Source organism: Papio anubis, unplaced genomic scaffold, assembly GCF_008728515.1.
Source record: "Papio anubis isolate 15944 unplaced genomic scaffold, Panubis1.0 scaffold49, whole genome shotgun sequence".
Taxonomy (NCBI): domain Eukaryota; kingdom Metazoa; phylum Chordata; class Mammalia; order Primates; family Cercopithecidae; genus Papio; species Papio anubis.
In genome coordinates this window covers 28,074-38,215 of record NW_022165096.1, presented here as the reverse complement: position 1 = coordinate 38,215, position 10,142 = coordinate 28,074, and the positions used below count along the sequence as shown (strand labels likewise).

Genomic DNA, 10,142 nt, shown 5'->3' with positions numbered 1-10,142 from the left:
TGCCGTGTGGTGACAGAAAGGTAGGGAACAAAAAGCCTACAGCAGGCCAGGCATGGTGGATCACACCTATAATTCCAGCACTTTGGGAGGCCGAGGCGGTTAGATCACAAGGTCAGGAGATCCAGACCAGTGTGGCTAACACAGTGAAACCCCATCTCTACTGAAACTACAAAACATAAGCTGGGTGTGGTGGGCAAGTGCTCAGGAAGTCCCAGCGCCACTGGGAAACTGGAGGCAGGAGAGAATGGTGAGAACTCAGGAGTCAGAGATTGCAGTGAGCTGAGGTCGTGCCACTGCACTCCAACCTGGGTGACACAGTGACACACTGTCAAGAGAAAGGAAGGAAGGAAGGAAGGAAGGAAGGAAGAAAGGAAGGAAGGGAAGGAAGGGAAGGAAGGGAAGGAAGGAAGGAAGGAAGGAAGGAAGGAGAGAGAGAGAGAAAAAGAAAAGAAAGAAAAGAAAGAAAGAAAGAAAGAAAGAAAGAAAGAAAGAAGAAAGAAAGAAAAAAAAAAAAAAAAAAAGAAAAGAAAGAAAGAAAGAAAGGAAGGAAGGAAGGAAGGAAGGGAGGGGGAAGGAAGGAAGGAAGGAAGGAAGGAAGGAAGGAAGGAAGGAGAGAGAGAGAAAAAGAAAGAAAGAAAGAAAGAAAGAAAGAAAGAAAGAAAGAAAGAAAGAGAGAAAGAAAGAAAGACAAAAAGGAAAGAAGGAAGGAAGAAATAAAGAAAGAAAGAGAAAAGAAAAGAAAGGAAGAAAGAAAGAAGGGGAAGGCTGGCTGGGTGGCTCAAGCCTGTAATCCAGCACTTTGGGAGGCCGAGGCGGGAAGTGGATCACAGGTCAGGAGATCGGGACCATCCATAATATGGTGAAACCCCGCTCTAACACTAAAAATACAAAAAGCCAAGGTGGTGGCGGGCCAGGAATCCCAGCTAATGGAGGCTGAGGGGCAGGAGAATGGCGGAACCTGGGAGGCGAGTTTGCAGTGGAAAGCCGAGATCACCACTGCGACCCAGCCTGGAAATGATCCGGCTCAAAAAAAAAAAAAAAAAAAAAAAAAAAAAAAAAAAAAAAAAAAAAAAAAAAAAAGAAAGAAGGAAGGAAAGAAAGAATGATAGAGAGAAAGAAAGAGAAAAGAAAGAGAAAAGAATGAAAGAAGGAAAGAAACAGAGAAAGAAAGAAAGAAAGAAAAAGAAAGAAGAGAGAGAGAGAAGAAAAAGAAAGGAAGGAAAAGAAAAGAAAGACAAGAAAGAAAGCAAAAGGCCTACAGCACCTGGTATCTCATGGGGTTTCATCCAAGCAATTAACCAGACCCGGTCTCATAGTTTTAGCTCTAAGATTCCAGATCTGCTCAGAGTTGTATTATTCAGAGATCGGCAGATAAAAATCTGGTTCCCCCAAGAGCCCAGGTAGCCACATGTCTAATTTCCAGCCGGAACTGCCAGCCCAGGGCTGCCAGGCTCGGATCGGGTCCCCTGGGCTACCTCACCTCAGCCTCACCCCAATCCTGAGCTGCTGAGCTTCCACTATGTCAGGCCCGCTGAACAGGGAGTGCTCCGAGGCGTCAGGCCCAGGGCCCATGATCCTAGGGACACCGTCCGGTCCTCTGTCCTGTTGCAGGTATTCTTTTGATCTCTGGTGGCTCAGGAGCTCCTGCAAGGCCCGCCTTGCCCCCACACAGCACAGCCGTCAGGGCTGGCCAAGGGTGAACAGGTAGTCCAGTGGTGCATGGACTTATTCTCCAACATGAACACCCAGACTTGCGCCTTTAGTCTGGCCCCTGTCGTCCCAGGCTGGAGCTCGTCTCCCAGGGGTGCATGGCTAGGCAGTATGGTGGAATGCCGCCGCCTCTATGATAATTTGTTGGTGCACCACCAGAGGGAAAGCCCCCCAGGCAGCGTCAGTAGGGCGATAAAGGGGAGTGGAGTCAGGAGGCTGGAAAGCATGGCAATAGTAGAAGGAAACGAGGGAAGGGGAAGCCACAAAAGTTAACTGCAGGCCGGGCTGGGATCACAATGTAATCCCATCACATTGGGAGGTCGAGGTACGTGGATCACGAGGTTAGGAGATCCAGACCAGCCTGGCTTACATGGTGAAACCCCGTCTCCACTAAAACTACAAAATATGAGTTGGGCGTGGTGGTAGGCACATATATTCCCAGCTGCCAGGAAGACTGAGGCAAGAGAATGGCATTTACCCAGGAGGTGGAGCTGAAGTGACCCGGTGATCACGCCACTGAACCTGAACTAAGGACAGATGAGACCTCCGAAAGGAAAGAAAGAAAAGAAAAGGAAAGAAAGAAAGAAAGAAAAGAAAGAAAGAAAGAAAAGAAAGAAAGAAAGAAAGAAAGAAAAGAAAGAAAGAAAGAGAAAGAAAGAAAGAAAGAAAGGAAGGAAAGAAAGAAAGAAAAGAGAGGAAAGAAAGGAAGAAAGAAAGGAAGGAAGAAAGAAAGAAAGAAAGAAAGAAGAAAGAAAAGAAAAAGAAAGAAAGAAAGAAAGAAGGAAGGAAGGAAGGAAGGAAAGAAAGAATTAAGAAAGAAAAGAAACAATGAAAGAAGAAAGAAAGAAAGAAGGAAGGAAAGAAAGAGAGAAAGAAAAGAAAGAAAAAAGAGAGAAAGAGAGAAAAGAAAGAAAGAAGCAAAGAAAGAAGAAAGAAAGAGAGAAGCAAAGAAAAAGGAAAGATGGAAACAAAGAAAGAAAGAAAAACAGAAAGAAAAAGAGAGAGAAGGAGAAAAAGGAAAAAAGGAAAGAAAAGGGAAGATAGAAGAAAGAAAGAAGAAAGAGAGAAAGATAAGAAAGAAAAATGGAAATAAATCAAGAAAGAAAAACACAAAGAAAGAGAGAGTAAGTGAAGAAAAGAGAGAAAAGAAAAAAAGAAAGATAGAAGAAAGAAAGAAGAGAGAAAGAAAGAAAGAAAGAAAGACAGAAAGAAAGAGAAAAAGAAAGTAGAGAGAGAGAAGGGAAGAAAGGAAGGTAAAAAAGAAAGAAAGACAAGTAAGAAAACCAAAAACCTACAGCACCTGGTATTCCCAGGCGGTCTCCCATGCAAGTATTAACCAGGCTGGACACTGCTTAGCTTCCAAGAACAGACGAGATCGGGCACATTCAGGGTGGTATGGCTGTAGATACCAGCAGACGTGCCTGGCTGCCCCAAGAGCCCAGCCCAGCCATGCCCACTGGCTTCCAACTGGCATCACCATCCCAGGCCTGATGGGCTTGTATCAGGACCCACGAGGTGATTGCCGGTGGCCTTCCACCAGTTCCCGAGCTCCTGAGCTTCCACCACGTCAGGCCCGCTCATAACAGGGAGCACTCTGAGGTGTAAGGGTCCAGGGTCCATGATCCTGGGACACCGTCTGGTACTCCACCCTGTCACGGAGGTATTCTTTTGGATCCCTGGCTGCTCAGGAGCTCCTGCGAGGCCCCCTCTTGACCCACCCAGCCACAGTCATCAGGGCTGGCCAAGTGCGAACAGGCAGCCCAGTGGCGCCTTGCCTTTTTCTCACAATGCCAACACCAGCGCCTGTGCCTTTGAGGTCTGGACCCCTGCCCTCCCAGGCTGGAACCTGGCTCCTGGCAGGGTGACAGCAAGGCATAAGTGGTGGAATGCTGCTCCTCGGTGGTGCTTTCGTGGTGCAACCCAGAAGGATGTCCACGGATGTGGCAGGGGTGTAGGGGTGGGATGATGGGAGAGCAGAGTCAGGGAACATTGAGAATCATGGCGACAGTAGGGGGAAGGGAGGGAGGGGAGAAGCCACAAAAGCCTACAGTGAGCCGTTCGCGGTGAATAACGCTTATAATCCCAAGAATTTGGGATGCCGAGGTGGGTGGATCATTAGTTCAGGAGATCTAGACAAACCTGGCTAATACGGTGAAACCCCATCTCTACTAAAACTACAAAACATGAGCCAGGTGTGGTGGGGAGCACCTGTAGTCCCAGGTGCTTGGGAGGCTGAGACAGGAGAATGGTGAGCACCAGCGAGGCCAAGTTTTTAGTGAGCCGAGATCACGTCACTGCACACCAGCATGGGTGGTAGAGCGAGACTCAATCTGGAAGAAAAAGAAAGAAAGTAAAGAAAGAAAGAAGAAAGAAGGAAAGAAAGGAGGAAAGAAAGAAAGAAGGAAAGAAAGAAAGAATGAAAGAAAGAAAGAAAAAAGAGAAAGAAAGAAAGAAAGAAAGAAAGAAAGAAAGAAAGAAAGAAAGAAAGAGAGGGAGGGAGGGAGGGAGGGAGGGAGGGAGGGAGGGGAAGGAAGGAGGAAGGGAGAGAAAGAAAGAAAAGGAAGATAGAAGGAAAGAAAGAAGAAAGAAAGAAAAGAGAGAAAGAAGGAAGGGATGAAAGAAGTCAGAAAGAAAGAAAGATAAAAGGAAAGAAAGAAAGGGAGAAAGAAAGAAATAAGAAAGAAAGAGAGAAAGAAAAGAAAGAAAGAAAGTGAGAGAGGAAAGAAAGAAAAGAAAGAAAGCAAGAATTAAAGAAAAGAAAGGAAAAAGAGAGAAAGAAAAAGAAGAAAAAGAAAGACAGAAAGAGCGAGAAAGAATGAAAAGGAAGAGAGAAAGAAGAAGGAAAGTAAGAAAGACAGAAAGGAAGAAAGAAAGAGGGAAAGAAAGAAAAGAAAGGAAGAAAGAAGAGAGAGAGAAGGAAAGAAAGGAAGGTAAAAAAGAAAGAAAGACAAGAAAGAAAGCAAAAAAAGGCTACAGCACCTGGTCCCAGGCGGTCTCCCATCCAAGCACTAAAGGGGCCCGACCCTGCTAAGCTTCCAAGATCAGACAAGATTGGGCACGTTCAGGGTGGTATGGCTGTAGATGCCGGCAGAGGTGCCTGGCTGCCCCAAGATCCCGGCTCAGCCCTGCTGGCTGGCTTTCAGCCGGCACTGCCAGGCCAGTGCCACAGGGCTCGGATCAGGACCCCTGAGATGCTCGCCCGCAGCCGTCCCCCGGCTCCCGAGCTTCCAAGCTTCCACTACGTCAGATCTGCTTCCAAGAAGGAGTGCTCAGAGGCATCAGAGCCCAGGGCCCTCAATCATGGGATGTTGTCCGGTACTCCGCCCTGTCGGGGAGGTATTCTTTTGGATTCCTGGCCACTCAGGAGCTCCTGAGAAGCCCCCTCTTGCCCGACCCACCCAGAGTCATCAAGGCTGGCCAAGGGCAAAGAGTCAGCCCAGCCCTGCGTGGCCTTTTTCTCCCAACACCCCCACAAAGGTCGCTTGTCCTTACCACGACAGTGCCAGTGGGCAAGAGGGCATGGGGGGTTGGGGGTTGGGTGATGACCCTGCTTTGCCCCAGGCTGTAACTAGAGTTGGTAGCCTGATCCCCTGTGAGAGGGGCTGGGAGAAACCCAGACACACACCACCACCAGGAGCAAATCCAAAGACCCATACACAGACACAACTGGGCCCTCCCATGTGGGAACCCATGTGAACACACACATACACACACACACACACACACACACACAAACACCTGCACGCACACACAAACGGCTTGAAGGAGAGCAAGGAAGAGATGGATGGAGATATTGAAACCAAGAAAGGGAGACACACAGTGATGGAGACAGGGGATGGGGAGAGTTAAAGAGACAGACAGAGAGTCAGAGAAAGAGAGAGGAACAGGGAAAGAGAGAGACAGAGGGAAGGTGACAGAAGTAGCACAAGGTGCAGGGGCAAACCCAGAAGAGAGAGGGGGAGGAAGTTAGAGAGCAAGAGCGATAAAGCCTTGGAGAGGGAGCACCATGATCCATTAGTCAGGGCCCTTTTGAGCAGACCGGGATAGGATGGAGGGGGCTTGGGCTGGGCCAGAACAGGGTGGCCAGGACGTCCATGTGAGAGGAGCAATAGAGCACGGAGATGGGTTATGTCATGGATTAATTGCTTGCTTTGGAGGTGGGTTTCATAGGCTCCTTAATTTGTTGGCACCACCATGTGCTCTTAGTGCAGTGCGGTTGGCCCCCTGATTTGCAGAGTGCACCCAACCAATTGGCCGGAGCAATGGCACCAGGCGTGTCCACAGGGCCCGAGGCCTGGGTCTCTGGCATGTCCTCTGGACTAGAGTTTACATGAAGTTGGTGGCAATGGGAATCTCGCTGCACAGGGAATGTTTTCCTAGTGGCTGGTGAAGCAATGTCCTTCTGGATAAAGCAGTCCTTGCGTTCTGGAGCGGAGGTCTTGGCTGGCATGTGTGGCACCCGCTGCCCCTGCCTAAACCCTCCCCTCGTTTGGAAGGTTGCAGTGGAGCTCGATGAGTGGATTGAATTCCCTGGGCGTCCAGGGAGTGGGAAAGCACCGCGAACTGCAGGGAACCCATGACTGCACCTTTGGGGTTCAGCCTCCTGCCCTCCCATGCTGGAGCCGGACTCCTGCCAAGGCAACAGCTAGGCATTAGTGGTGGAATGCTGCTGCCTGGTGGTGCTGTGGTGGCACACCCCCAGAAGGAGGTCCCCAGATGCGGTGGGGGTGTAGGGGCATGATGATGGGGGAGCAGAGTCAGGAGAGGTTGGGAACCATAGTGACAGTAGGGGGAAGTGAGGGAGGGGGGAAGTCACAAAAGCCTACAGCAGGCTGGGTGCGGTAGATCATGCCTGTAATCCCAGCACATTGGTATGCCCACATGGGTGTATCACGAGGTCAGGAGATCCAGACCAGCCTGGCTTACACGGTGAAACCCCATCTCTACTAAAACTACAAAACATCAGCCGGGTGTGGTGGCGGCCGCATATAGTCCCAGGTGCTCGGGAGGCTGAGGTAGGAGAATGGTGTGAACCCGGAAAGCGGAGCTTGCAGTGAGCCGAGATTGCACCACAACACTCCAGCATGGATGACAGAGTGAGATTTCATTGGGAAGAAAAAGAAAGAGAGAAAGAAAAGAAAGGAAGGAAGAAAGAAGGAAAGACAGAAAGAAAGAAGGAAAGACGGAAAGAAAGACAGAAAGAAAGAAAGAAAGAAAAAAAGAAAGAAAGAAAGAAAGAAAGAAAGAAAGAAAGTTAGATTGAAATAGAGGAAAGAAAGAAAAAAGAAGGAAAGAAAGAAGGAATGAAAGAAATCAAGAAAGAAGGAAATAAAGAAAGGGAGCAAGAGAGAATGAAAGAAACAAAAGAAAGACAGAAGGAAAGAAAGACGAAAGAAAGAAAGAAAGATGGAAAGAAAGACAGAAAGAAAGAAAAGAAAGAAAGAAAGATGACAGAGAGAGAGAAGGAAAGAAAGGAAGGTAGAAAAGAAAGAAAGACAAGAAAGAAAGACCATAGCACCTGTATTCTAGGGAGTTCCCATCTTAATTAACCAGGTCCTATTCCCATGGCTCAGATCAGATGATGGGGCACTGCCTAGGTTATAGTCCAGAGAAGCTGGATGGAAGCACCTGGCTGACACAAGAGACCGACCCAGCCATGCCCGCCAGCTTCCAACCAGCATCGCCTGCCCGGTGCCTCCCAGCTCATATCGGGACCCCGAGCCGCTCGTCCATGGCATTCCCCTGGTTCCCGAGCTGCCAAACTTCCACCATGTCGGGCCTACAAACAAGTGAGGCTCCAAGGCCAGCCAGCTCGGGTGACCAGTAATCCTGGGAATCCATCCATTCCTCCACCCTGTCGCGGAGGTACTCTTTTGGATCCCTGGTGGCTCAGGAGCTCCTGCAAGGCTCCCTCTTGCCCACCCAACCAGAGCCATCACACACAGAGCTGGCCAAGGGTAAACAGACAGCCCAGCAGCATGTGGCCTTTTTCTCACAATGCCAACACCTGGGCCTGTGCCTTTGGGGTCCAGCCCCTGCCCTCCCAGGCTGGATCTGGGCTCCTGGCTGGGTGGCAGCTTAGCAGAAGTGGTGGAATGCTACACCGAAGTTGTGGTTTTGCTGCATGCACTCCATAGAAGGAGATCCCTGACTGCGATGGGGGTGTAACGGCACGATTAAGTGGGAGCAGAGTCAGGGGAAGTCGGGAAGCATGGTGACAGTAGGCAGAAGGGAGGGAGAGGGGAAGCCACAAAAGCCTACAGCAGTCCTGGCTCAGTGGATCACTCCTGGGCATTCAAAAATTTTGTGGCCGAGACAGTGGATCATGAATAGAGATCCCAAACCAGCCTGGTTAACACGGTGAAATCGCATCTCTACTAAAACTACAAAACATGAGCCAGGCGTGGTGGCCGTGCCTGTAATCCCAGCTTCTCGGGATGCTTAGGCAGGAGAATGGCGTGAACCCAGGAGGAGGAGCTTGCAGTGAGTGGAGATCGTGCCACTGCAGTCCAGCCTGGGTGACAGAGCAAGACTCTGTCTGGAAGAAAAAGGAAAAAAGCAAGATAGAAAGAAAGGCAGAAAGAAAGGCACAAAGAAAGAAAGAAAGAAAGAAGAAATTGAGAAGGAAAGAAAGAACAAAGAAGGAAAGAGAGAAAGAAGGAAAAGAAGGAAACAAAGAAAAAAACAAAGAAAGAGAGAGGCCATGCAGATGGCCGAATAGGAACAGCCCAGCCCCAACCCCAGGCCACGACACAGAAAGCACTGCGGATTTCTGCATTTTCAACTGAGGTACTGGGTTCATCTCACTGGGGAGTGCCGGACGATCGGTGCGACTGGGCCAAGCGGCCTCACCAGCGAGAGCTGAAGCGCAGCGAGGTGCATCGCCACCTGGGAAGCTAAGGGGAAAGGGAATCCTTTTTCCTAGCCAGAGGAACTGAGACACACAACACCTGGAAAATCGGGTAACTCCCACCCCACATTATGCTTTAAGCAAACAGGCACACCTTAGAGATCATATCCCACACCTGGCCGAGGGTCCGACGCCCACGAGCCTCCTCATTGCTGTTGTGCACAGCAGTCTGTGATCATCGCAAGGCAGCAGGCTGGGGAGGGCCCGCCATTGCTGGTGAGGCCAGAAGGAACAGCTGCTGGGAAGCCCAACTGCGGGAGCTCACAGCACTCAAGGAAACCCGCCTGTCTCTGTAGACTCCACCTCTGGGGACAGGGGCACAGCTACAAAAAACAACAACAATGTTGTTAGTAACCCCAGAAGCAACCACTTGTCTGGACAGCTTAAGAGAGAGCAGTGGATCTCCCAACACGGGAGGCTGAGATCTGAGAACGGGACAGACTGCCTGCTCAAGTGGGTCCCCGGACCCCTGAGTAGCCTAACTGGGAGACATCCCCACTAGGGCAGTCTGATTACCCCACACTCACAGGTGGAGTACACCCCTGAGAGGAAGCTTCCAAAGCAAGAATCAGACAGGCACACTCTGCTGTCTAGAAATATTCACTCCTGCAGCCTCTGCCGCCACACCCAGGCAAACAGGGTCTGGAGGGACTCCTAAGCACCCCCAACAGACGAGCAGCTGAGGTCCTGACTGTTAGAAGGAAAACTATCAAACAGGAAGGACACTCTACACCCAAAACCCCATCAGTACATCACCTACTCATCAAAGACCAGAGGCAGATAAAACCACAAAGATGGGAAAAAGCAGGGCAGAAAGCTGGAAATTCAAAAAAAATAAGAGCACATCTCCCCGCAAAGGAGCCAAAGAGCTCATCACAGCAACGGATCAAAGCTGGATGGAGAATGACTCGACGAGATGAGAGAAGAAGGCTTCAGTCCATCAAATCTCTATTTGAGGAATTACGCACTCCAGCGAAAGAAACTAAAACGGAAAAAGTGGAAGAATTAATGGGCGAGTAATTAATGCAGAGAAGGGCCATGCAACGAAATGAAAGAGATGAAAACCATGATTAATGAAATACGCGACAAAATGCAATAAGCTTCAGTAAATCCCATCACTCATCAACTGGAAGAAAGAGTATCAAATAACATTGAGGATCAATGAATGAAATGAAGCCGGTGAAGAGAAACCAAAAGAAAAAAGAAGAAAAGAAAATGAACAAAGCCTGCAAGAAGTATATGGGATTATGTAAAAGACCAAATCTACGTCTGGATTGGGGTGCCTGAAAGTGAGGTAAATGGAACCAAGTTGGAAAACACTCTTCAGGATATCACCCAGGAGAATCCTCAACCTAGTAGGCAGGCTAACATTCAAATCCAGGAAATACAGAGAATGCTACAAAGATATTCCCAGAAGAGTAACTCCAAGACACATAATTGCCAGATTCACCAAAGGAAATGAAGGAACGGAGGGAGGAATGGAGATCTCTGGAATGGGGGTGGAATGGACCAGATGGAATAA

The 10,142-nt window shown here is 49.1% G+C and overlaps 2 pseudogenes; both read right to left on the bottom strand.

Annotated features, from left to right (window-relative positions):
• Positions 1-2,998: 2,998 nt before the first annotated feature.
• LOC116273262 lies at positions 2,999-3,117 on the bottom strand (annotated as a pseudogene).
• A 1,560-nt stretch (positions 3,118-4,677) lies between these two features.
• LOC116273260 lies at positions 4,678-4,793 on the bottom strand (annotated as a pseudogene).
• Positions 4,794-10,142: the final 5,349 nt, after the last annotated feature.